We start from the raw sequence: 23342 nt of genomic DNA on the forward strand, positions 1-23342 counted from the left end.
CCTTGCAGTTACACCATGCAACAACTTGAGATGCTCTTCTGCACAAATCAGCAAGAGAGATATCTAAACACCAGGGTTCTTCTGCACAAATCAGCAAGAGAAATATCTAAACGCCAGGGTTTTGTCTCAGAGGATTGTTAGAACCTGTTTAGACTGAACTGCCAATCAGAAAACAAAATAATTTACGTTTTTCCTTTTAGTTGTTACAACAAAAACGATTTCTTAGTATCATTAACACAATAGTAAATGAAAGAGTTGTGATCATGATCGCTAAGATGTCAAACCAACAAAAACTGCTACATAAAGGACTTTGTGACAACCAAAAGTATGTTATTTTAAGCTAAAACAAGAGTGCATCCTACCACCATAACATGTGAGGGGAGAAATGTAAATATTAGATAAAACAGGGAAGTACAATTCAAAATAGTGGCTCAGGCACCAAAGACAGACAGATCTGGGTCCATCCCACCTCAGCCACTTACAAGTTACATGACCTACAGAAACCATTTAGTCTTGTTAGTAACATGAGGATATCTGTCAACATCTCACAGAATGAATATGAAGATTAAAAGAAATAATGGAAGCAAAAATCTTTAGCAAAGTTCTGGGTACAAATTAAACACTCAATAATGGTAATTATTATTATTATAGTTAACTTAAAATTTCTTCAATAAAGATTTGGAATTACTAAAAACCATAATGTAAAACAAACAAATTTAATCACAAAAATATACCAATTAAAGATTTCTAGTTTTGGCGTTTTATCTCATGATCCCAACAACGTTGTGGAAACCAACAGAACTTTAAATTTTAAACTAGCAATATAGGCAGTGGGAATAAGCCCTTCTCCTTCCTTTTTCCTGGTCCAAATAATCTGAGAAAAGGAATGAGGGGATAAAAAACAAGAACAGGGACTTACCTGGCGGCGCAGTGGTTAAGAATCTGCCTTCCAGTGCAGGGGACACGGGTTCAAGAGCTGGTCTGGGAAGATCCCACATACCGCGGAGCAACTAAGCCTGTGCGCCACAACTACTGAGCCTGTGCTCTAGAGCCCACGAGCCACAACTACTGAGCCCGCAAGCTACAACTACTGAAGCCCGCGTGCCTAGAGCCCATGCTCTGCAGTAAGAGAAGCCACCGAAATAAGAAGCCCACGCACCACAACGAAGAGTAGCCCCCGCTCGCCGCAACTACAGAAAGCCCGCGTGCAGCAATGAAGACCCAATGCGGTCATAAATAAACAAATATTAAAAACAAAACAAAACAAGAACAATCATTCAGGATCAACCATTGCAAGCAATCATTCGCTTAAACAATGGCACACATACAATCACAATCACAGTTAAAGATAAAACCAAAAGATTTCCATGTGAAGTCACAAATCTGCACACTCAGTTCCTCTCAGCTCTAAATCAACTTGTAGTCACACTGCAATGATTTTCTGGGGCAGATTGCAACTAACCAAACAAGTACCTATGCATGACAAAAATATGAACTTAGTAAAAAGGCACGACATCCTATTTCATGCAGTTCTTCATTTGTGCATTCACTCATCAAGTATCTATCTAGCTCTTACTCCCCACCAAACTCAGTCAAATATCAAAATGGTAACAAGATTAATCTTGCAAGGAGAAAAGCACCCTTGAAAAGTGTGGAGATGCGGCATAGGTGCCCTGTTTCTCACAGCACATGCTTCTGAACCTCTAGAGTAAAAGAGCAGATAAAGGGAGTAAAAGAGAGTGACACCAAATAGACGAGGCCAGAGCTAAAAGGGACTTGCCTGATCTTCACCCAGTACATTGTGGCTTTACAATAAATACCACTTTATTGTTGATAGGTAAGTTTCTGTTTAAATTTTATTTACGGTATTCATTTGATCAGCATATTTATTTACAGTTATAAAAAGATAAAGTCTATAGTGGCTTTGCCCCAACCAGATACCAATTTCTTCTTTTTTGATTAATTAATTAATTATAGCTGTGTTGGGTCTTCGTTTCTGCACGCGGGCTTTCTCTAGTTGCAGTGAGTGGGGGCTACTCTTCGTTGCAGTGCGTGGGCTTCTCACTGCAGTGGCTTCTCTTGTTGCGGACCACAGGCTCTAGGCGTGCGGGCTTCAGTAGCTGTGGAATGAGGGCTCAGTAGTTGTGGCTCGCTGGATTAGTTGCTCCGCGGCATGTGGGATCTTCCCGGACCAGGGCTGGAACCCGTGTTCCCTGCATTGGCAGGCGGATTCTTAACCACTGTGCCACCAGGGAAGTCCCAGATACCAATTTCTAAGTATCCATATTCCACCCATCCTTCGAGGACAGTTCCAAGACCACCTTCTCCAGAAAGCATTTCTTGATCGGCTTGAGCTGAAAGTTGTGTCTTGATGCCATGAATTCTTACAGCACTTTGCCTGCACCTACCTCTCACCAGTTTCCCTCTCGTATTAAGGTTATCCTCCTACACATCTTAGATCTCCATAACAATTCAGGTCCCTTGAGAGCAGGTTCATATATGACTTACCTAAGACAGAACCTGAGAGGAGCTTCAGGGCTCAAAATAAATGTTAATAAATGCTTTTTTTTCTTTTAAGATTGAAGTTCAGCCATAAATTTCTCTAACTTCATCATGCTGCTAGTGGTATCTACATTTCCTGATATGCTCATCTTTAATCAGGATGCTTGCTTGAAAATCTTTACACAATAGTATGAGGAAATGATGAAGCTAGAAGAACAATTCTCTCCATAAAATACCCTACTTGGCCTTCATCTGAGACTTAACCACTACCACTCCATTTTTATATATATTTTTATATATATAAAATATATTTTATATATATATTTTTATATATATTTTATATATTCCACCACTACCACTCAATATTTATATATAAATATATATATATTTATATACTCGTGCCCCAGGACATCTAAAGAGTTGACAGAGGGTTGCTGAGTTTAAACCAAAGGTCCTAAATACTAAAAGCTTCCATCAGTATAATCATAAAATCAGAATTAAGGGCATTTCCACCTACCCTTACTCACTATGTAGCCTCCTTTAGCCTTTTTTAACCTTAATTTGCTCATACATAAAATGGGCATGACATTACCTCACAGTATTGATGAGGATTAAATGAGAAAACCTGTATGACAATGCCTGGCCCCAAGCACAGGTACACAGGACTTGCTCAGTCTCCATATTTCAAGATGGTAGACGGAAATTCTACCATAAAGCTTCCCTGTTCTAAGACTAACAATTTGATAACTCAAGGATCTCTTAGTTTCATCTCATGGTCAAAGAAAATTTCATATTAAAAGCTAGGAACTGGACTCCAGGATTACAATTCTCCTATAAAATATTCCATGTGGTGATCAGACTCACACTTAACTCTCATGTGCACTTTCCACCAGCATTAAATTTACTTGGAATTTTCTATTGTAGAGTGAGATTCGTAGAGGAGATGCCTCATTCTTGATATACTGGTCAAAAGACAATCACTGCACTAAAGCCAGCAAGTTTTTTTCCTTTGGATTTCTTAAACTGACCAACATTTTAATTGGTCACAAGGTAAAATGAATAGATAATGTGAAATATTACACAATTTCAAACATTCACTTACGATAGAACAGAAAGTCACATTACATTACATCATCAAGCAGGAAAATTTGGATCATGACAAGTTGGGTCTATTAGTGACTGCCCCACTTAAATGACAGAAGAATCAGGGTTCCGTATGGTGACTTGAGAACTTGGAACTTGGAGCACAACACATCCTCAATGTCAGAAGATAATAGTTTCTGTTAATACTGAAATAACGTTGAATTAGTACAAGGTCTAATAACATAAAATTTCCTCAGAAGGGAAGGTCTTCAGGTCAAAGCTCAAATTCTCACTAGTCATCAGGAAAACACAATCTAAATGACAATGGATATGACTCCATACCCACTAGAATGGCTAAAACTAAAGACTAAAAACTAGTGTTGATGAAGATGTGGAGCCACTGGAACTCTCAAACACTGTTAGTGACAGTGAACTGGCACAACTACTTCAGTAAAAGGTTCTGCATTATCTACTAAAGCTGAACAAACACATATCCAACCTCAGTAATCCCATTCCTAGGTATAGACACCCAACAGAAATGTACACATATGTGCCCAAAACACAAATACAAGGATACTCACAGCAGCATTAGTTTTAATGGCCAAAAACTGCAAAAAAGCCCCTCCAAATGTCCAGTAGTAGAGTAAACAAATAACTCATGGTATAGTTACACGATGGAATACTACCTGGTGAAGAAGGGACCTGTTATACTCATAAACATAATATTAAGCAAAGGAAGCCAGACCAAGGGGTACATACTATAAACTAATCTATGGTGATGTAAGTCAGGATAATGATTACCTCTGGTAGTACTGGTGGGTGGGGAAGGGTAGGGAAATGGGAGAAAACAGAAGGAGCTTATGGAACGTTGGTAATATTCTCATTTTTAATTTAGGTGATATTTACACGTGTATTGTTTACAAAAATTTATCAAAGATAAAAATTTACGATCTGTGTGCTTTTCCATACTCATGTTATACCTTATTTTTTTATTTATAGGATAAAACATCAAGGTACTTATGAGTGCATGTGCCTATATATTTTACGTAAGTATAAAAATACACAAATAGGGGCTTCCCTGGTGGCGCAGGGGTTGGGAGTCCACCTGCCGATGCAGGGGATGCGGGTTCGTGCCCTGGTCTGGGAAGATCCCACATGCCGCGGAGCGGCTGGGCCCGTGAGCCATGGCCGCTGAGCCTGCGCGTCCGGAGCCTGTGCTCCACAATGGGAGAGGCCACAGGAGAGAGAGGCCCGCGTACCGCCAAAAAAAAAAAAAAAAAAAATACACAAATATATTTGAAAGAATAGAGTGATTTTTCTTCATATAATTGGGACGTTATACAATTCCTAAGAGGCACTTTTCTCTTATTACCCTATAACTATTTTCCTTTCTCTCAAATATTTTAGAATGAAAGTTTTTATGGCTGAGCTGTTGGGTACAGTATTGGATACAGCCATAAATCACTGCACGTTATCCTCAAATTTCTGCCTTCATTAGCAATGCTCAATGAACCAGCACCATGGTACAGGCAAATCTCTGCATGTCTCTATTTCATTAAGATACATTCCTAGAAATAAACTCCCAGGGCCAAAACATACCCTTAACAACGCTAGAAGTGTGCCATAAACTCTGGGAATTTTTCCATCAACATCGCTTAAGAAATCTTAGTAATCATCAGCTAGATGAACACTTAACTACATGGAAAACTTAGCTACCCAGGATAAATAATTTCTCTGAAGTTTTGCTTAAGTAATAGCCTCCTCTTCTTACAAAGATTTTAGAGCATTTTATATAAATGGGTACAGAGTCTTAGAGAAAATACTCTATAGCTAGAAAAGGACACCCTGAGAAATAAATTAAATCTATGACATCAGTATAGGAGTGATCAAAAATCCATCAAGCCTCAAAACAGAAATATAACGGAATATAAAACCGAATAAAAATTTTTTTATATATCTATATGTATTTGTATATGTGTACAGAAAAATTATATAAGGATTTTAAACAAAAAGTTAAAATATATTGCTGGGTTTAGGATCTGGGTAATTTTTAATCTTTTAAGTTTTCTGTTATTGCTTGTATTACAGTAAACATATATCCTTTTTAAGATTAAAAAGTTAACTAGAAGATATGAGAGAAAGAGTCTCCTGTTAAAAAATAGGATAATAGACATTTTCTTCCCTGTTCACAGAACAAATTAAATTGATGAGATTTATCTCCCATATATTTTTCATCAATCTTCCAGCATCTGCCACAGGGTTTCTGCTGTCAAATACCAACAAAACACATATAGCAGAAGAAATAAGGAAACAGCAGTAGCAGGAAATTGGCATCCCACCCCACCTTCAAACCGGAGCCAGTGGTTGTGACTTTACATCCATGGGTGGTCATTTTCTGCTAGTAAAGTCGTTCTTAGTTCCTAAGATAGAATTAAGTATATTGACATTTCATGGCTATCTATTAAAATCACCATAACCTCTAAGTGCCCTATATCTGAGCAAAAGACTTCCTGCTGCCAGAAGTGCAGCCTCAGGTCTAAAGTCAGTTATGTCCTAGAGACCCATAATGGTTGATTCAGCTCCCTAGGGACACAGGAGTAAGTTACTCACCAGGTGGATTTTACCCATTATCTCAACCACCTTTCCCAAGAGAACTGATGTCACTTCATTTGTTAGGAGAAAAAAAACAAAGCCAAGTGGAGTTTACTCTCCCAGCCAATCATAACCACACTGGGCTATAGAAATCAAGCCAAAATTAGAATCTAAATTTCCTGATCCCTTCCTTCCAGGTAATGTCTTGCTTATTAACAGTAATTAAAAACAGAGCTTTGGCAAACCAAAGAAGATCAAAACCCTAGGATCAAAACAGCAGCAGTCTTTCTGGTGTCCCTTTGAATTCAACCTCTGTGAAGGTTGCTCACAATCTTGAATCAACCAGGAACTCTCCCACTTTGCAAGAAATAGGCTGACTCAAAGAGTAAACATCCCACTGATAGTAAAGGCCGTATTCTCCCAGGCTAACTTCAGACTAGAGAAAACTAAGAGAGTAAACACCTACATTTATACTGTTGTCATTATTATTTTTTTTTTTACAACTGAATTTCAAATGCAGGCTATTATGAAGACTCTCCTGACTACAGTTCAAGGGAAAAGGAACATCCTAATGCAAAAACATTTTCAGCTTTCCCAAATTCCACTTCAGCTAATCTCAGAAAGTTCTCTATTTCAACTTGAAAGTTCATGTTATACTTGACGTTAAATGTCAGGATCTTCAGAATACAGAATTCCAGTGGCTACAGTAGCACAAAGGCCACTTTAAGTGTGTCTCAGAACACAACCATTCTTACAGGGTTCAATATATCTCTAACCTATACAGACGAAGCATGACGACTGGTTAATCAAGTGTTGAACCAGAAGCTGAAAAGCATAACTGATATCAAATCCTAAAACCCAAAATACAGCTACACATACATTCAGTAGATCACTCAGCAGTAACAGTAACACAGCACCAACTGTGGACCAGGCCCTGGGGCTATGGCAACCAGCAAGACGTGTCCACTGCCCTCAATGAGCTCAATGACTAATAAATGATGACATATAGGCAGAAGTTACAACTGGATACACAGTATAATCATAACTACTATCATTTACTGAGAGCTTAGTACCTGCTTAGAATTGTCCGTATTTTCATTTAAGATCCTCAGTTACCCTATGACGTAAGTGTTACAACCCTTGGGCAAGTTATGTCTCCTGTATGTGCCTCAGTTTCTTCATTTCTAAAAAGAGGGTAATACCTACTCCACAGGATTAAGGTGAGCGCCAATTCACGCAAAGCACTTAGAACACTGCCTGCCACATGGCAACTGATCAATAAAGGTCAGCTCTTACTATTTTTATAATCATTGGTGTGGTTGGTGTTATTACCACTGGAAAGACAACCAAGAAAAACAAAATAAAAATAAAGCAAAGGGAAGAGCACTAAGAGAAGGAAGAATGGCAGCCACCATCTAACAGCCAAAGGGCATTAGACAAGCTCCTTTAGTTTCCTCATCTGTAAAATGGGATGACACCACCTGCTCCATCCTCCTCCTCACAAGACCGTCCTGGAGGCCACACGAAAGCATCTTTAACCACAGAACACAAAGCTAAATATCATATGTTGTCATTGGCCAGAGGGCCTCCACAAACTTCGGAAAACAATGAACTTTCGCAGTGAGCCGTAAGTCAAGTAACTGGACATTAAATGACAATACTAACAGCAAAAAAATCAAGAGTATGTTTTTTTTAAAAAATCCCACAATAGCTGGATAAAAAGTAAAAAGCACAGTAAACTGTCCACTACCTAGTGACAACAAATATCATACCTGGAGCCTTGCACTGCAGAATAATCAGAACTTTGAGGGAAGTACTTGACATCGTTTTAAAGGCAACCACGAAGTGCTAAAAAGCAACAACAACAAACAAACACCCGACTGCATCAAGGAACCACAGGCTCGTTTTGGGCACAACAAGCAAACAGAGTACAGCAGATCTAAACTGCATTTTGCTTCAACTCTGAACACTGGAACAAAGCAATTTTCAAGCGTTACTCTTTATTATAAATAAATGTTTTACAAAGTTTCCTTTCACCTATGATACTAATGTAAAAGTTAACAGAAGGTACAGTTTCTAATTCAGGCTTCTACAACTTCAAACGCACAAGCACAAAAGCTTCTGGCACTATTTTCATCTTGTGGTCGGTGTTGTGAGATCACAGACACCAAACAGGCAACTCCTGTCCTGCGAAGTTTTCTGAATAGACGCCATCCCTCTTCATCTGAAGGATCAACTCATTAACAGGCAATGTACTTTCAAATACGGTTTGCATATTTTAATAATTTTAATTAAGAAAATATTAATATTAGAAACATAAATGAGGTTTTCTTTTTACCCCTTTTTATTTTCCAAACGAGCTAAAATTAGCATCTATTTCCTACCTAGTCAGCAAAAAGGAATCCTTTTTAAAATAAATTAAAAGGTATGGAAAACTATTTGATTTTAATTAAAAATTCTGTTATGTTTACCTAATATCTACAGGACTTATTTTGTTTGATACAACAACTACAATAACAGGGAAGGAAAAAATATTTTGCAATAGCAATTCAGTTAAGAAATATTTGACATCCAGCTGTTAATGATCAACAGATGTTGAAGATTTTTACACCAATCCGAGTGTTTTATATTTAAGTAAGAGATAATTATGCTAAGCAATATTAATATCAAATTCGTATCTCCATATAGCACATATGCATTTAAATAGTTAACCACCAGTACAACCAATCAGAGAGAGACTCTGGCTAATAACTTCTCTCATCTCAAGACAACAGGAGATAGAGGAAAACTGCTTACATTCCTTAAGACATGGGGTAGACACTCCGTCAAATATTCCCCAAATATGGGGTAGACATCAACAAAGGGGAAAAAAATTGTACCTTGATTCTAATCCGAGACTCTCATTGAGCCCTCAGACAACAGAGAACCCTCTACACACCAGGGAACATGGAGATCACACTTTTCGGAGAACAGAGTTTCCCTAATTTACCTTCTCTCCACTTGTTCACACTTCAGAAGTCAATATACTCGTATTTTCAGCTTGCTAAATGGATTTTCTTTCTAACCTTGGGATAAGGAAAAACTGTCAATGAAACAATTCGATTGTACGTTGTCTTCCACTAATTGCAATTATGAACAAGTTTTCTCTCCCCAACTAGAATATAAGCCCTTTTTCATATCATAAATATGTTAAACTTGGTGTCTGCTAGCTTTCACTCAGCCTTATAACTCTGGATGCCAACAGGCCCTGGCCAGGGTAGAGGTGCCCCCACGTTTAGGGCACCTCTGGCTGTTATGGGCACAGAACAAGTGCCAGTAGCTCCCCATTCCAGGCTGTAGTGGTGAGGACCACATCATCAATTTAAATTTAAATCTCCCAGGGCTTCCCTGGTGGCGCAGTGGTTGACAGTCCGCCTGCCGATGCAGGGGACACGGGTTCGTGCCCCGGTCCGGGAGGATCCCACGTGCCGCGGAGCAGCTGGGCCCGTGAGCCATGGCCGCTGAGCCTGGGCGTCCGGAGCCTGTGCTCCGCAACGGGAGAGGCCACAACAGTAACAGGCCCGCGTACCGCAAAAAAAAAATAAAAATTTTTTTTTAAAAAATCAACGTTAAAAACTACAACTCGACAGCGTGTCAGGGTAAAGTCTAAAGGGTCCAACCCTGTTCTCTTGGTGCAAACAAAGGACTGCGCAGCACACACCTCCTGGTCCTGGCTCAATGGGGCCTAATGTCAACACCATTCTCCAGGAACCAAAGGAAAAGAGGTCACTCTTGTTTCTCACAGTTCTGCTAAGTACATGAACTATTTTCAAAAAAATAAATCACATCTCCTGATCTTCCAGGGTGAGCAAAAGAAATACTAACTGGGGAACTGTGAGTGGGAAACAGTAACAGGCATTGAAAAAGTCTGATGCATATTCATTCCCTGTCCTAAGAATCGTGAATCAGGAGAGTCTGGGAATTTTTTAAACTTCTGTCTTCTGAAGTTGCTCTGATTTCAGGACATTCTCCTATAACCCCAAGGAAAAGTACTGAATGGCATACTTTCATTTTTTTCATAATGAATGCTAATTTGATTGAGAATTTTATACTGGTCCCCTTGAAGTGAATGAAGTCTTTTTTTGTATCCACAGCGAGATGGGAAGGGCTGTAGCTCCACACTATTTGTAAAGGCTCTGGGTACCTAAGAGGTAGTCATGGGTATTACTTTCTGGGACATGAATTGCCTGGCTCTGTCCCTAATGCACCTGGCTAAGTATACACAGAAACTAGACCCCTGGTTCAGAGTACATGAACGCAAAAACATGAAACGTTCTAACACCACTGACATCTAACCTTCAAAAAATGTCTTGTTCTGTTGTGTTTTAATGACCATAGTAGGATTGCCTGTACAGAAACTGTTAACCAAAGAAAAATATTTCCAAGATTATCTGAATTTCACATGTTACTTATCTCCTATGGGTCCAACAGATAAAAGCTGTAACTCTCGGGCTTTCCTGGTGGCGCAGTGGTTGAGAGTCTGCCTGCCGATGCAGGGGACACGGGTTCGTGCCCCGGTCAGGGAAGATCCCACATGCCGTGGAGCGGCTGGGCCCGTGAGCCACGGCCGCTGAGCCTGCGCGTCCAGAGCCTGTGCTCCGCAACAGGAGAGGCCACAACAGTGAGAGGTCCGCGTACCGCAAAAAAAAAAAAAAAAAAACCTGTAACTCTAGGCTGTTCTTGCGCCTCCCACCTAGGCAGATGCCAAAGGACTCCATGGAGCTTATGAAGAAAGGGGTCCCTGTGCAAGTACTTTTCAGCATCAGGAGGACGACAGTGGGTCTCTGATGGGAGAGGGTGGCATCACTGCATGGGCACTGTTCCTACTGCCTTCTTTTCTTTCTAAGAAAAGGGTCGTTGCAACTATAGCTACAGATATATACAAACACCATTCAAGATTCTGAGTTTACTTCGGTCTTAAAAGTCTAAATTCTACTTAGTAGAAATTATTCTCCTTCACCTGCTTAGCATAACAAGATTGTAACCATCAAGAAAAATCATTTGGTCATGACAGAAAATGTCCAGGAAGGAATTCTGCAAGCATATTTGCTGGTTTTCCAAAGGTTCTGTTGCATAAATCATCTGAAGTACATTTAATATCTGCAACACCTTCTGCTTCAATGTGATAAGGAGCTTCCGTTTGAAAACCCATTTCATTTTTACCCTTTCAAAAGCTCATCAGGAGGATTACAAGGAACTACAACAAGTATTAAAAGGTAAAATTCTTTATCAATGGTTAAATTTGACCAGATTTCAAAAACAATATATTGATTAGCCTAAAAGATTATTTCCTTATGAAAAATACTAAAAACAACAGACAGGACCGAGAATACTACTGAGGTCTTATATTTAATACATCAATTAACCCCCTCACGGTCTTATATTTAATACATCTATTAACCCCCTCACACTAGATACTGGGCCACAGAATTATAAAATGGAATTATGAAAGGCTACATATTTTCAGAGACAGAATGACACTGCCAAATTTCTTATAGTATAAAAATCAAATCTCAGGACTTTTTGAACTCCAGAGCTGTAAGTACAAAATTTATCTCCCCACCTGCTACTGTAAACTGGCTCCCAGATGAATGATGTCCAGAAGCTTCCAAAGAATACTGCAATAATCCCCTCAATGTGCAAACTGCAACATTACGATGATACATTATCTTGAAGAAAATGTCAAAAATCAGAAACAGGCTCTCTTAGGGTGACCGAATCCTCAAGTAACCACACTTCCCTCATATCTGGCTATCATTGCGCTATCAGAAAAACAAATCATATTTAATATTTATACACATTTATTTCAACTTTCTCATTCTTAAATGTTAACAAAGTTAACACTTTTTCATAATTAATTACTAGAATTACAAAAATAAATTCCAAGTTGCCAGAGGCAAAAAAAAAATCCCATTACTGTTCTATGGGATTTGGCAAACCTTCTTGCATTTCCATCTATACTCTGGGCTTTGAGTCAAGTCAATGAAATCTTGGCTAGAAAGGAGGTATCTTAATTTAGGGTAGTGACCCTTTCTAAAGAGAATGGAAGAGAACGCCAATACTAAATATTCTATGTTTTTTAAATTAGCCTAAAAGATTTTACATTTTTAGTAACTTCGATTCTATTTGGTTATTTTATCTAAAAAAGAACTGTAAAGTGTTATTTGCATTTTGAAGCAACATATCAAAAGAGCATTTAAAAATCTTTATCACTAGCAAAACCTGTAGAACCCAAGAGAAAGGGGTCTTAATTAAAAAGTTAACTAGTTTTCCCATCAACTGCAATAGTTACTCCTTAGGAACAACTGCCCAAGATTCATCCAACATTCATTCAACAGGCACTGATTTAGGACTTAACTGTATCTCACACACCATATCTACTCAGTCATGGAGAGACAATGATGAACAAAACAAAGTACCTGATTGGAGGAATCTCACAGACTGCACCCTTCTGTGCCACCATCTCTAGGTTCAATGAAAAAATGTGCTTCACAATCAGTCTTAGGTAGCTTTGAACAAATTTTCTCCTGACACTAACACTAAAAAATGAGAAAATGTTTACTGAGAAGTATAATAAAAGTATAACCTCTCCAAATAGCAGTATGATGGCTCTGTCTTTATAAATAATCTAGCTGGCTAAAGGTTTAACCAGGGACTTCCCTGGTGGCGCAGTGGTTAAGAATCCGCCTGCCAATGCAGGGGACATGGGTTCAATCCCTGGTCCAGGAAGATCCCAGATGCCGTGGAGCAACTAAGCCCGTGCGCCACAACTACCAAAGTCCACCCTCCCCAGAGCCCGCGTGCTGCAACTACTGAAGCCCGTGCACCTAGAGCCTGTGCTCCGCAACAAGAGAAGACACTGCAATGAGAAGCCCACACACCGCAACAAAGAGTAGCCCCAGCTCTTCGCAACTAGAAAAAGCCCACATGCAACAACGAAGACCCAAAGCGGCCAAAAATAAATTAAAAAAAAAAAAAAAAAAAAGGTTTAACCAGAACCCTTTCGGAACTTCTGGGCAATAATACGGGCACAGCGGCCACCAGAGGTCTGGCTGGAACTGACTCTTTTCTGGGACTAGGAAAGCCAGCCCAGGGAAAGCCATACAGGGGGTCCAATTTAAATGCTTGGCCAGCCTTACATCCCGTGGGGAAGACTCCCTACGCAAGACTTTGGATCTGAAACAGACCCATAAACAACCTTCACCTGCAGCAGACTTAGTGGATATGTATGTAAAGTCAGTCACAGAAACACCACTATTTCAAATAGATTTATGATAATACCATGCTTATGGTCATCTCATAGCCATGAACCCACGAAGCTGACAAGATTCTGAAAATTTATACAATCAGAATTAGAGCCCACAAAACAAACAACTAGGTTTCACAATCTTTTCTAGACAGTTAACCTTACATTCTTTTCCTACTGAATCTTAACTTTCCTTAGCTCTATCTTTTAAAGAATTTAGAAAAAATTTTATTTCATTCAAAGATATAGTTAAAGATAAAATTCAAATTCAGTATGAAAAAGAAATCATATCCTTCACCTCTGGGGCAGCCACCTTCACCTGCCCCAAATGCATCAACAGTTTCTCAATACCTACATAAACAGAGTCCAAATTCTTTACCTAGGGATTCCAAGTCCTAGACAAGTCGGTTCCAAGCTAATTTTCCAACTTACTTCCCTCTATACCTCTTCACACAGGCATCACTCCAGGCAAATTGAACTATTCTCTTACTAAACACACTCTCCACTTTACCCTTCACCATGCTTTTTCTCATATATTCCATCTGCATTAAGTGTCCATTGATACTTGTCTATAATTGCAAATTGCATCCACCCTACTATGCCTAGTTGAAGGGTGCCCTCTTCTTTGAGCCTCTGTTAGTGCCCCTCTGCTGAATTTCCACAGGTGGGCTCTCTATGTGGACAGATATGTGCTTTGGAAACCAAACATCATTGAAATCTCAACTCTGCCACGTACAAGTCAGGCCTCAAGCAAGGTACCTGCCTCACTAACCTCAATCTGAACAGCAAGGGGCCATAATAACTACTCTACAAGGTTTGGGGTTCTGAGCAACAACCGCTGCAATGGGTTTAAATCTCAATGCTAACAAATGGGGATGCTCTGACCTCGGGAAAGGAACTGACACACCAGGAGCCTCAGCTTTCTCACTGGTCAATGGGGAGGAGCTACACGAATTTCACAGCAGAGTAACAAATGTACGGGAGTCACTGCACAACCCTGCCTCCCACGCCCTGGGCCCCTGAGCCCCCATATCCCTTCCTCAGGATTAGCGGCCCTTCCTCTCTCCAGGCTCCCACCGCACCTGCGCTCCCCTCTGTCACAGTATTACCTGTCTCCTCCAACAGACGCTCCCTTCCCATGGCAGCTTTACGGCCTGAGCCTAGACTGCCTAGTATGTTTAGTATGAAGTGCTTCATCGGTATAAATCAAAGCACACAAATAAAAAAATCAAGGCGTTGAGAGACTCCGAGGCTGAGAAACAAAGGAAAACACCTGTTGAAATGCTGCTTGTTCTTTAAGCTCCAGTTCAAATCGTAATAGCTGCGACTTCCCGAATTCCTGGAGGTGGAGTACAGCCCTGGCCCTCGACTGCTACCTCCTCTATGATGACTTCTATACTTTCCCAAGGAAGGCGCTTAACTTAGGATGCACACCCACTCCATCAATTCACTTCTTGTACAACTCCCCACACCCTTCCCTGCACTTTAATTTTTCCCATCATCTTATCTCCCCGATCAAAAGCTTGAGGAGTGGGGGGCTTCCCTGGTGGCTCAGTGGTTAAGAATCTGCCTGCCAATGCAGGGGACACAGGTTCGAGCCCTGGTACAGGAAGATCCCATATGCTGCGGAGCAACTAAGCCCGTGCGCCACAACTACTGAGCCTGTGCGCCACAACTACTGAGCCCACGTGCCACAACTAATGAGCCTGCGTACCTAGAGCCTGTGCTCCGCAACAAGAGAAGCCACTGCAATGAGAAGCCCGCGCACCGCAACGAAGAGTAGCCCCCGCTCGCCGCAACTACAGAAAGCCCGCGCACAGCAACAAAGACCCAACACAGCCAAAAATTAAAATAAATAAACTTATTTTAAAAAAAAAAAAAAAGCCTGAGGAGGGCAAGCCTTGTGCGTGACTGGCCTTTCTTTCCAGTCCCTCCTCCGCTCCAAAGAACAGGAATTGAACGAACTACACGGGAGTGTCAAAGCCGCTAGAAATATATCATTAAAATCACGAGGTAATTCAACATCACATGGTTGCTCTGCCAGGTGATTCCTCACCTCTAAGACACTGAAGTCAAGGTTTGAAGAGACCTAGACCTCTTTCTTATCTTTCGGGAAGGAATTCAACAAAATCTCCTAAAATTCAAAAGGAAACATCTTCCCTGAATAAGGTTTTCATTGGTGGTAAAAGAATCAAAAACAACAGAAAACGGTGAACTGAAACCCAAAATGTCAGGGGAAACAACTCTGTCCTTTCGAACTTTATAATGCCCCCCCGCCCCGATACTTGAACATTCTTCTCTCCTCAAGCCAAATACTTTTCTTAGAAAAATAAATCCATGCTTTACATTCCATATTCATGAGTAGTTATAAAAACAAACTAGCATACACTCAGAGCCTTTTTAAAGTTATTGATTAATCAAATTAATGAAAGCTGACATACATTTTGAACTCACTATTTTCCAATGTGGATATCACCTCAATAAAACATCTGTTTTCTATCTCCAACATTTCAGAATCAGCAAACCTTTAACAAAAACACAATGCTCCCCATCCCACCCCCTTTTTAGTGAGGGGTGGTGGCAGTAAAGAAGAGGAAAAGGTTGTGATTCCAGAATTAAATACTGATTTTCCCCTCTCCTTGTCTGGAGCACATTCCTTGACAGTGTAAGAAGAAACAGAAGCTTCCATTTAATTCTGAGTTCACTGAAGCCCAAGGAGCTAATTGCTAAAACAGAAACTCATCGGAAACCAGCAGTCCTTTGTGTAGCCCTCTTCTCTGTGAAGTCTGCCTGGAAGAGCCCCGCTCAACCACTCCCTGGGACACCAGGGACCATGAGCTATTGGAAATGTCCTCCCCAAGCTAAACGCAACTGAGTCAAAAGAACAGCAGGGAAGCCAGAGGGGGCGAAACCCTGCTCTCTTGGGATTTTTGGATCAATTCCAAGAACTTTCCATCTCCCACTGCCGGCAGCACCCATCAATTCCCACAGTAACCAGCCCACAGCTTTCCAACTGGTCCAAAAGGGAGGCACGAAGCGCTTGAGAGCATGACCCAGTCCAATCACTGCTGAGGGGCTTACACATTCCAATTCCACCTCCCTGCTTCCCTTAATCCCCAGGTTACCAGGTGGTTCTCTCCTTTCTCCCTTCGACTTGATGCTAAGATAATGAAGGGGACCTTTTTTTTTTTTTGCGGTACGCGGGCCTCTCACTGTTGTGGCCTCTCCCGTTGCGGAGCACAGGCTCCGGACGCGCAGGCTCAGCGGCTACGGCTCACGGGTCCAGCCGCTCCGCGGCATGTGGGATCTTCCTGGACCGGGGCACGAACCCGTGTCCCCTGCATCGGCAGGCAGACTCTCAACCACTGCACCACCAGGGAAGCCCAGGGGACCCTTTTTTTTCTAGGACTCTGCATAAAACCATTTTCCCCGTCCCGATGCGATCCTGATTCAAGTCTATTTGGTACTAGAGCAATCGTGTCCCCCCAACCACACTGTGCATGAATGTTTGCTTAATGAAGGACTCCTCTGGTATAGAAATAAAGATTTCAAAGATTCAGGGGTACAGATTTGACATCCAGGATAGGGTGAAGAAGCTGTATTCCCAAAAGGAATGAAGAGCAGAAAAAAGGGAGCTGAAGTGGATGGAGATGACCTTGTTTTTGTGAAGAGGATTCCTTATGCTGACCGAGCAGAACCACAAAGGCTGAGAGCATTTCCGTCCCCAACACACATCAAGGGCCCTGCAGTCAGCAACAGTGCCTCATGATGGTGACTTTCAACACAGAAAGGGGCATCGATCAATTCTAACATGTTCATCTGAAGAATTACTATGTCACAGAGATTTTTTTAATTAATAAGTAAGGTGGAGAATCAAATTAAAAGTGCTCAGCATGGGCTATGAACCAGTCCTGAAAGATTTCACATTGTCAACAGAATTTAATGACTAAAAGGGAAAGAAATAATGAGGGTGACAGGAGGTGCTGCAAAAAATAGTACTTGTCATTGCCCCTGGAGTCTATACCTCACTGATAAGATGCACTTGTTTTCCTTAGGGGAGATGCTGAGTAATGCAGCTGTGGGGTTCTAACGTATGCACGCATACATTGTAATATTTTTTTTTTTTTTTGCGCTACACGGGCCTCTCACTGTTGTGGCCTCTCCCACTGCGGAGCACAGGCTCCGGACGCGCAGGCTCAGCGGCCATGGCTCACGGGCCTAGCCGCTCCGCGGCATGTGGAATCTTCCCGGACCAGGGCACGAACCCGTGTCCCCTGCGTAGGCAGGCGGACTCTCAACCACTGCGCCACCAGGGAAGCCCACATTTTAAATTTTAATAGACACTCCACAATTACTCTCTGGCAAGAATCCCACAGCAGTATGGATGAGTTCTTTAAACGTTTACCTACTGTTTGCATGACACTGTGCTAATTACAGAATGTAAAGTAATAAAAGAAAGACCTTTAAACATGACTCATCATCACAAAGACTGTAGGGGAAATGGAAGGAAATACATGAAAACAGTAGTTTGTCCTGATAAGAAGGTAAGATTATGGGTAAGTGCCCTTTATATTATCAGTAATAAATCTTTTTAAAATAAGCTTTAACAAAAGGCAGAATGGGACTACATCAAACTAACAAGCTTCTGCACAGTAAAGGAAACTATCAACAAAACAAAACGGCACCCTACTGAATGGGAGAGGATATTTGCAAAGAATATATCCGATAAGGGGCTAATATCCAAAATATGCAAAGAACTCATACAACTCAACATGAAAAAAACAGACAACATGATTAAAAAGTGGGCAGAGGATCTGAATAGACATTTTCCCAAAGAAGACATACAGATGGCCAACAGACACATGAAAAAATACGAAACATCACTAATCATCACAGAAATGAAAATCAAAACCACAACGAGTTATCACCTCACACCTGTTAGAATGGCTATCAACAAAAAGACAAATAACAAGTGTTGGTGAGAATGTGGAGAAAAAGGAACCATTGTGCACTGTTGGTGGGACTGTAAATTGGTGCAGTCACTATGGAAAAACAGTATGGAGGTTCCTCAAAAAAACTGAAAATAGAACTACCATATGATCCAGCAATTCCACATCTGGGTATTTACTTGAAGAAAATAAAAACACTAGTTCAAAAAGATATATATACCTCTATGTTCACTGCAACATTATTTACAATAGCCAAGATATGGAAGCAACCAAACTGCCCATCAGTACATGAATGGATAAAGAAGATTTAGAATATGTGTGTGTGTGTGTGTGTGTGTGTGTACACATATATATACAGAGAGAGACAGAATATATATCAGCCATAAAAATAAAATATTGCCATTTGCAACAATATGGATGGACCTTGAGGGCATTATGCTAAGTGAAATAAGTCACAAAGAAAGAAAAATAACACATGATCTCACTTATATGTGGAATCTAAGACAAAAACAAAACAAACAAACCAAGCTCATAGACAGAGAACAGATTGGTGGTTGCCAAAGGCAGAGGGTAAGGGGTGGGTGATACAGGTAAAGGTGGTCAAAAGGTGAAAACTTCCATTTATAAAAGAAATAGGTCAGGGGGATGTAATGTACAGCATGGCAACTACAGTTAATAATACTGCATTGCACATCTGAAAGTTGCTAGGAGAGTAGATCTTAGAAGTTCTCATCACAAGAGAAAAGAAGTTTGTAACTATCCACATGTATGGTGACGGGTATTAACAACACACATTGTGGTGATCATTGTGCAATGTATGTAAATGTCCAATCAGTATGTTGTACACCTGGAATTAATACAATGTTATATGTCAGTTACACCTCAACTGAAAAAATGTAGAACTTGAGAAATATTTGAGCTATACCAAACAAATTCCTAGAGGATCAATGCTTTTAAAAAAATCTAAATGAATGTGCCAATTTATCACGAATGAAAGTTCAGAATCTGAGTCTAAAGTTCATATGGGAAAATAAATGAGCAAGAATAGTAATTATGAAAAAGAAGAGTAATAAAGGAAACTAGCTTTAATACTTGCCAGATAGTAAGATGTGTTATAAATATACAACAATTTAAAAGTGTGAAACTGGTCCATGAATAGACCATCAAACCAAGGATAAAATAAAAATTCTAAAAATACTTCAAAGAGTTTGATATAGGATAAAACGTAACACTTAAAATCAGTGCAGAAAAGATAAATTCCTCAATAAATGGTACAGGCACAACTGTACAGCCATATGGAAAAGAAAATGGGATATCAACTCACAACAACAACAAATTACAAACTGATCAAACAATTTAAACATTCAAAAAAAAAAAAAGAAACTACAAAAGTACTAGGTGGGCCAAAAGGTTCGTTCGGGTTTTTTCCGTAAGATGGCTCTAGTAGCACTTAGCTGTCTTTAACTTCATTCGAAACAATTTTGTTAGATTGTATGTGACAGCTGTCCTATCAGCATGCATTTAAAAAAAAGACCTGGGACTCCCCTAGAGACACAGTGGTTAAGAATCCGCCTGACAATGCAGGGGACACGGGTTCGATCCCTGGTCGGGGAAGATCCCACGTGCTGCGGAGCAACTAAGCCTGTGCACCACAACTACTCAGCCCGCGTGCCACAACTACTGAAGCCCACGTGCCCTAGAGCCCACGTGCCACAGCTACTCAGACCACGTGCTACAACTACTGAAGCCGGTGCCTAGAGCCCATGCTCTGCAACAAGAGAAGCCACCACAATGAGAAGCCTGAGCACCACAATGAAGAGTAGCCCCCGCTCGCGGCAACTAGAGAAAGCCTGCTTGCAGCAATGAAAACCCAATGCAGCCAAAAAAAAAAAAAAAAAAAAAAGCGGTTTCTCTGGTGGCGCAGTGGTTGAGAGTCCGCCTGCCGATGCAGGGGACACGGGTTCGTGCCCTGGTCCGGGAGGATCCCACATGCAGCAGAGCGGCTGGGCCCGTGAGCCATGGCCACTGAGCCTGCGCATCCGGAGCCTGTGCTCCGCAACAGGAGAGGCCACAACGGTGAGAGGCCCACGTACCACAAAAAAAAAAAAAAAAAAAAAAAAGGAAAGACTTACCAAATTGGTGGATTTTTGTGTAGTCATTTTAATATTGAAGATGTAAGGAAAAAAGCAACATTTCTGGCATATTATGCTTTATTATTTCAAAAAAGGTAAAAACGCAACCGAAACACAAAAAAAGATTTGTGCAATGTATGGAGAAGGTGCTATGACTGATCGAACGTGTCAAAAGTGGTTTGCAAAGTTTCGTGCTGGAGATTTCTTGCTGGGGAATGCTCCACGGTCAGGTAGACAAGTTGAAGTTGATAGCCATCAAATCGAGACATTAATTGAGAACAATCAATGTTATACCACGCGGGAGATAGCCAACATACTCGAAATATCCACATCAAGCATGGAAAATCATTTGCATCAGCTTGGTTGTGTTAATCGCTTTGATGTTTGGGTTGTACATAAGTTAAGCGAAAAAAACCTTCTTGACCGTATTTCCACATACGATTCTCCACTGAAACATAATGAAAACATTCTGTTTTTAAAACAAATTGTGATGGCCGATGAAAGTGGATACTGTACAATAATATGGAAAGGAAGAGACCGTGGGGCAAGTGAAATGAACCACCACCAACCACACGAAAGGCTGGTCTTCATCCAAGGAAGGTGATGTTGTGTATATGGTGGGATTGGAAGGGAGTCCTCTATTATATGAGCTCCTTCCGGAAAACCATATGATTAATTCCGATAAGTACTGCTCCCAATTACACCCACTGAAAGCAGCGCTCGACGAAAAGCGTCCAGAATTAGTCAACAGAAAACGCAAAATCTTCCATCAGGATAACGCAAGGCGGCCATGTTTCTTTGATGACCAGGCAAAAACTATTACAGCTTGGCTGGGAAGTTCTGATTCATCCGCCATACTCACCAGACATTGCACCTTCGGGTTTCCATTTATTTAGGTCTTTACAAAATTCTCTTAATGGAAAAAACTTCAGTTCCCTGGAAGACTGTAAAAGGCACCTAGAACAGTTCTTTGCTCAGAAATATAAAAAGTTTTGGGAAGATGGAATTATGAAGTTGCCTGAAAAATGTCAGAAGGTAGTGGAACAAAGGGTGAATACATTGTTCAATAAAGTTCTTGGTGAAAATGAAAAACATGCCTTTTATTTTTACTTAAAAACCCGAAGGCACTTTTTGGCCCACCCAATATTAAAAGAAACCAGGAGATATCGTTCATCCTCTTTGAGAGTGTAAAACCCTTCTAAGTAGGACATAAAATCCAAAACCCATAAAATAGAAGATGAATGAATTTGATTATCCAAAAGTAACAAATTACACATGGCAAAAGTTACCATAAATGACAAAATATGAACCCAGGAAAAGAAATCAGCAGCTCCTATCACAAAGTGCTAACCTCTTATCTCATTAGATAAATGGGCAAAAATCACAAGAGTCCATTCACAGAAAGAAAAACCGCTCTTAAACACCCAACAGTATGTGCAACCTCATTTACGAGAGAAACGCACAGGAAAGCCACAAGAAGATTCCTTTCTTCAGCTATGAAACGGACAAGGATCAACGGTTTATTCACACACTACTGGCAAGTGGGAAGAGAAAGGCGTACATTGCTGGTGGGAGTGTAAATCTGTACAATGTCTGTGGAGGACAGTTTAACAATACTTATCAAAGATGTGAAGATACATATTCTTGGTGTGGGGTTTTTTAGTGGGAGAAACAACTACCGTACCAGAAGAGCATAAATGTATGGCAGATGGTCATGCTTTTTTTTTTTTTCTATTCTTGGCAGAGCCCCTTTTTAGCTGAATGGCTTTTGCTTCTTTTTTCTTTTAATTGAAGCATATATTTGACACACAATATTATATTAGTTGCATATGTACAATATAGTCGTTCGACACTTGTATATATTGTGAGATGATCCCCAAAATGGGTTTAGTTACCATCTGTCACCATACAAAGTTAATACGGTATTACTGACTGCATCCCCATGCTGTACATTACATCCCCCTGACTTATTTTATACATAGAAGTTTGTACCTCTTGATCCCCTTCACCCAATTTACCCAACCCAAATCCTCTCCCCTCTGGCAACTACCAATCTGTTCTCTGTATCTATGAGTCTGGACTTTGTTTTGGTTTTTCTGTTTGTTTTGTTTTTTAGATTCCACATATAAATGAAATCATGGGGTACTTGTCTTCCTCTGTCTGAATTATTTCACTTAGCACAATGCCCTCCAGGTCCATCCATGTTAGGGAAAATGGCAGCATTTCATCTTTTTTATGGCAAATAGTCCGTTGTATATCTATACCATATCTTCTTTATCCATTCATCTACGGATGGACACTTTGGTTATTTCCATATCTTAGCTAATGAAAATAATGTTGCAATGAACACAGGGGGGCATACATATCTTTTCAAATTAGTGTTTTTGCTTTCTTCGGATAGATACCCCTAACTGGAATTGCTGGATCATATGCCAGTTCTATTTTCAGCTTTTTGAGGAACCTCCATACTGTTTTCCACAGTGGCTACACCAGTTTTAGGATACATATTCTTTAACCCAGAAACTCCTCTATATAAACCTGCACACTTAAAAGTTCAAGGACAAGCCATAGAGGCACTGTTAATAATATCAAAAGGTCAGAAACAACATAAAGTCCACTATTAAGAGACTGTATAATAAAGTACAATCACAAACTGGAATGAAAGAGTGAAAAGCACAGTACAGTATGCTACAATTTGTGTAAAAATAAATTTTAAAAAGTATATATACTAAACGTAATCTGACATTTCTGGATTGAATCCTTGAAGAGAAAAAGGGCATCAGCAGAAAAACTGTGAGA

The 23342-nt window shown here is 40.4% G+C and overlaps 1 protein-coding gene across 17 annotated transcripts in view; it reads right to left on the minus strand.

The window, feature by feature from the left end:
• SIPA1L1 (signal induced proliferation associated 1 like 1) overlaps positions 1-23342 on the minus strand; it is a 500730-nt gene that overhangs the window by 261910 nt on the left and 215478 nt on the right. The window lies entirely within an intron of this gene.

The sequence above is a fragment of the Delphinus delphis genome, chromosome 2 (genome assembly GCF_949987515.2).
Source record: "Delphinus delphis chromosome 2, mDelDel1.2, whole genome shotgun sequence".
Classification (NCBI taxonomy): Eukaryota; Metazoa; Chordata; class Mammalia; order Artiodactyla; family Delphinidae; genus Delphinus; species Delphinus delphis.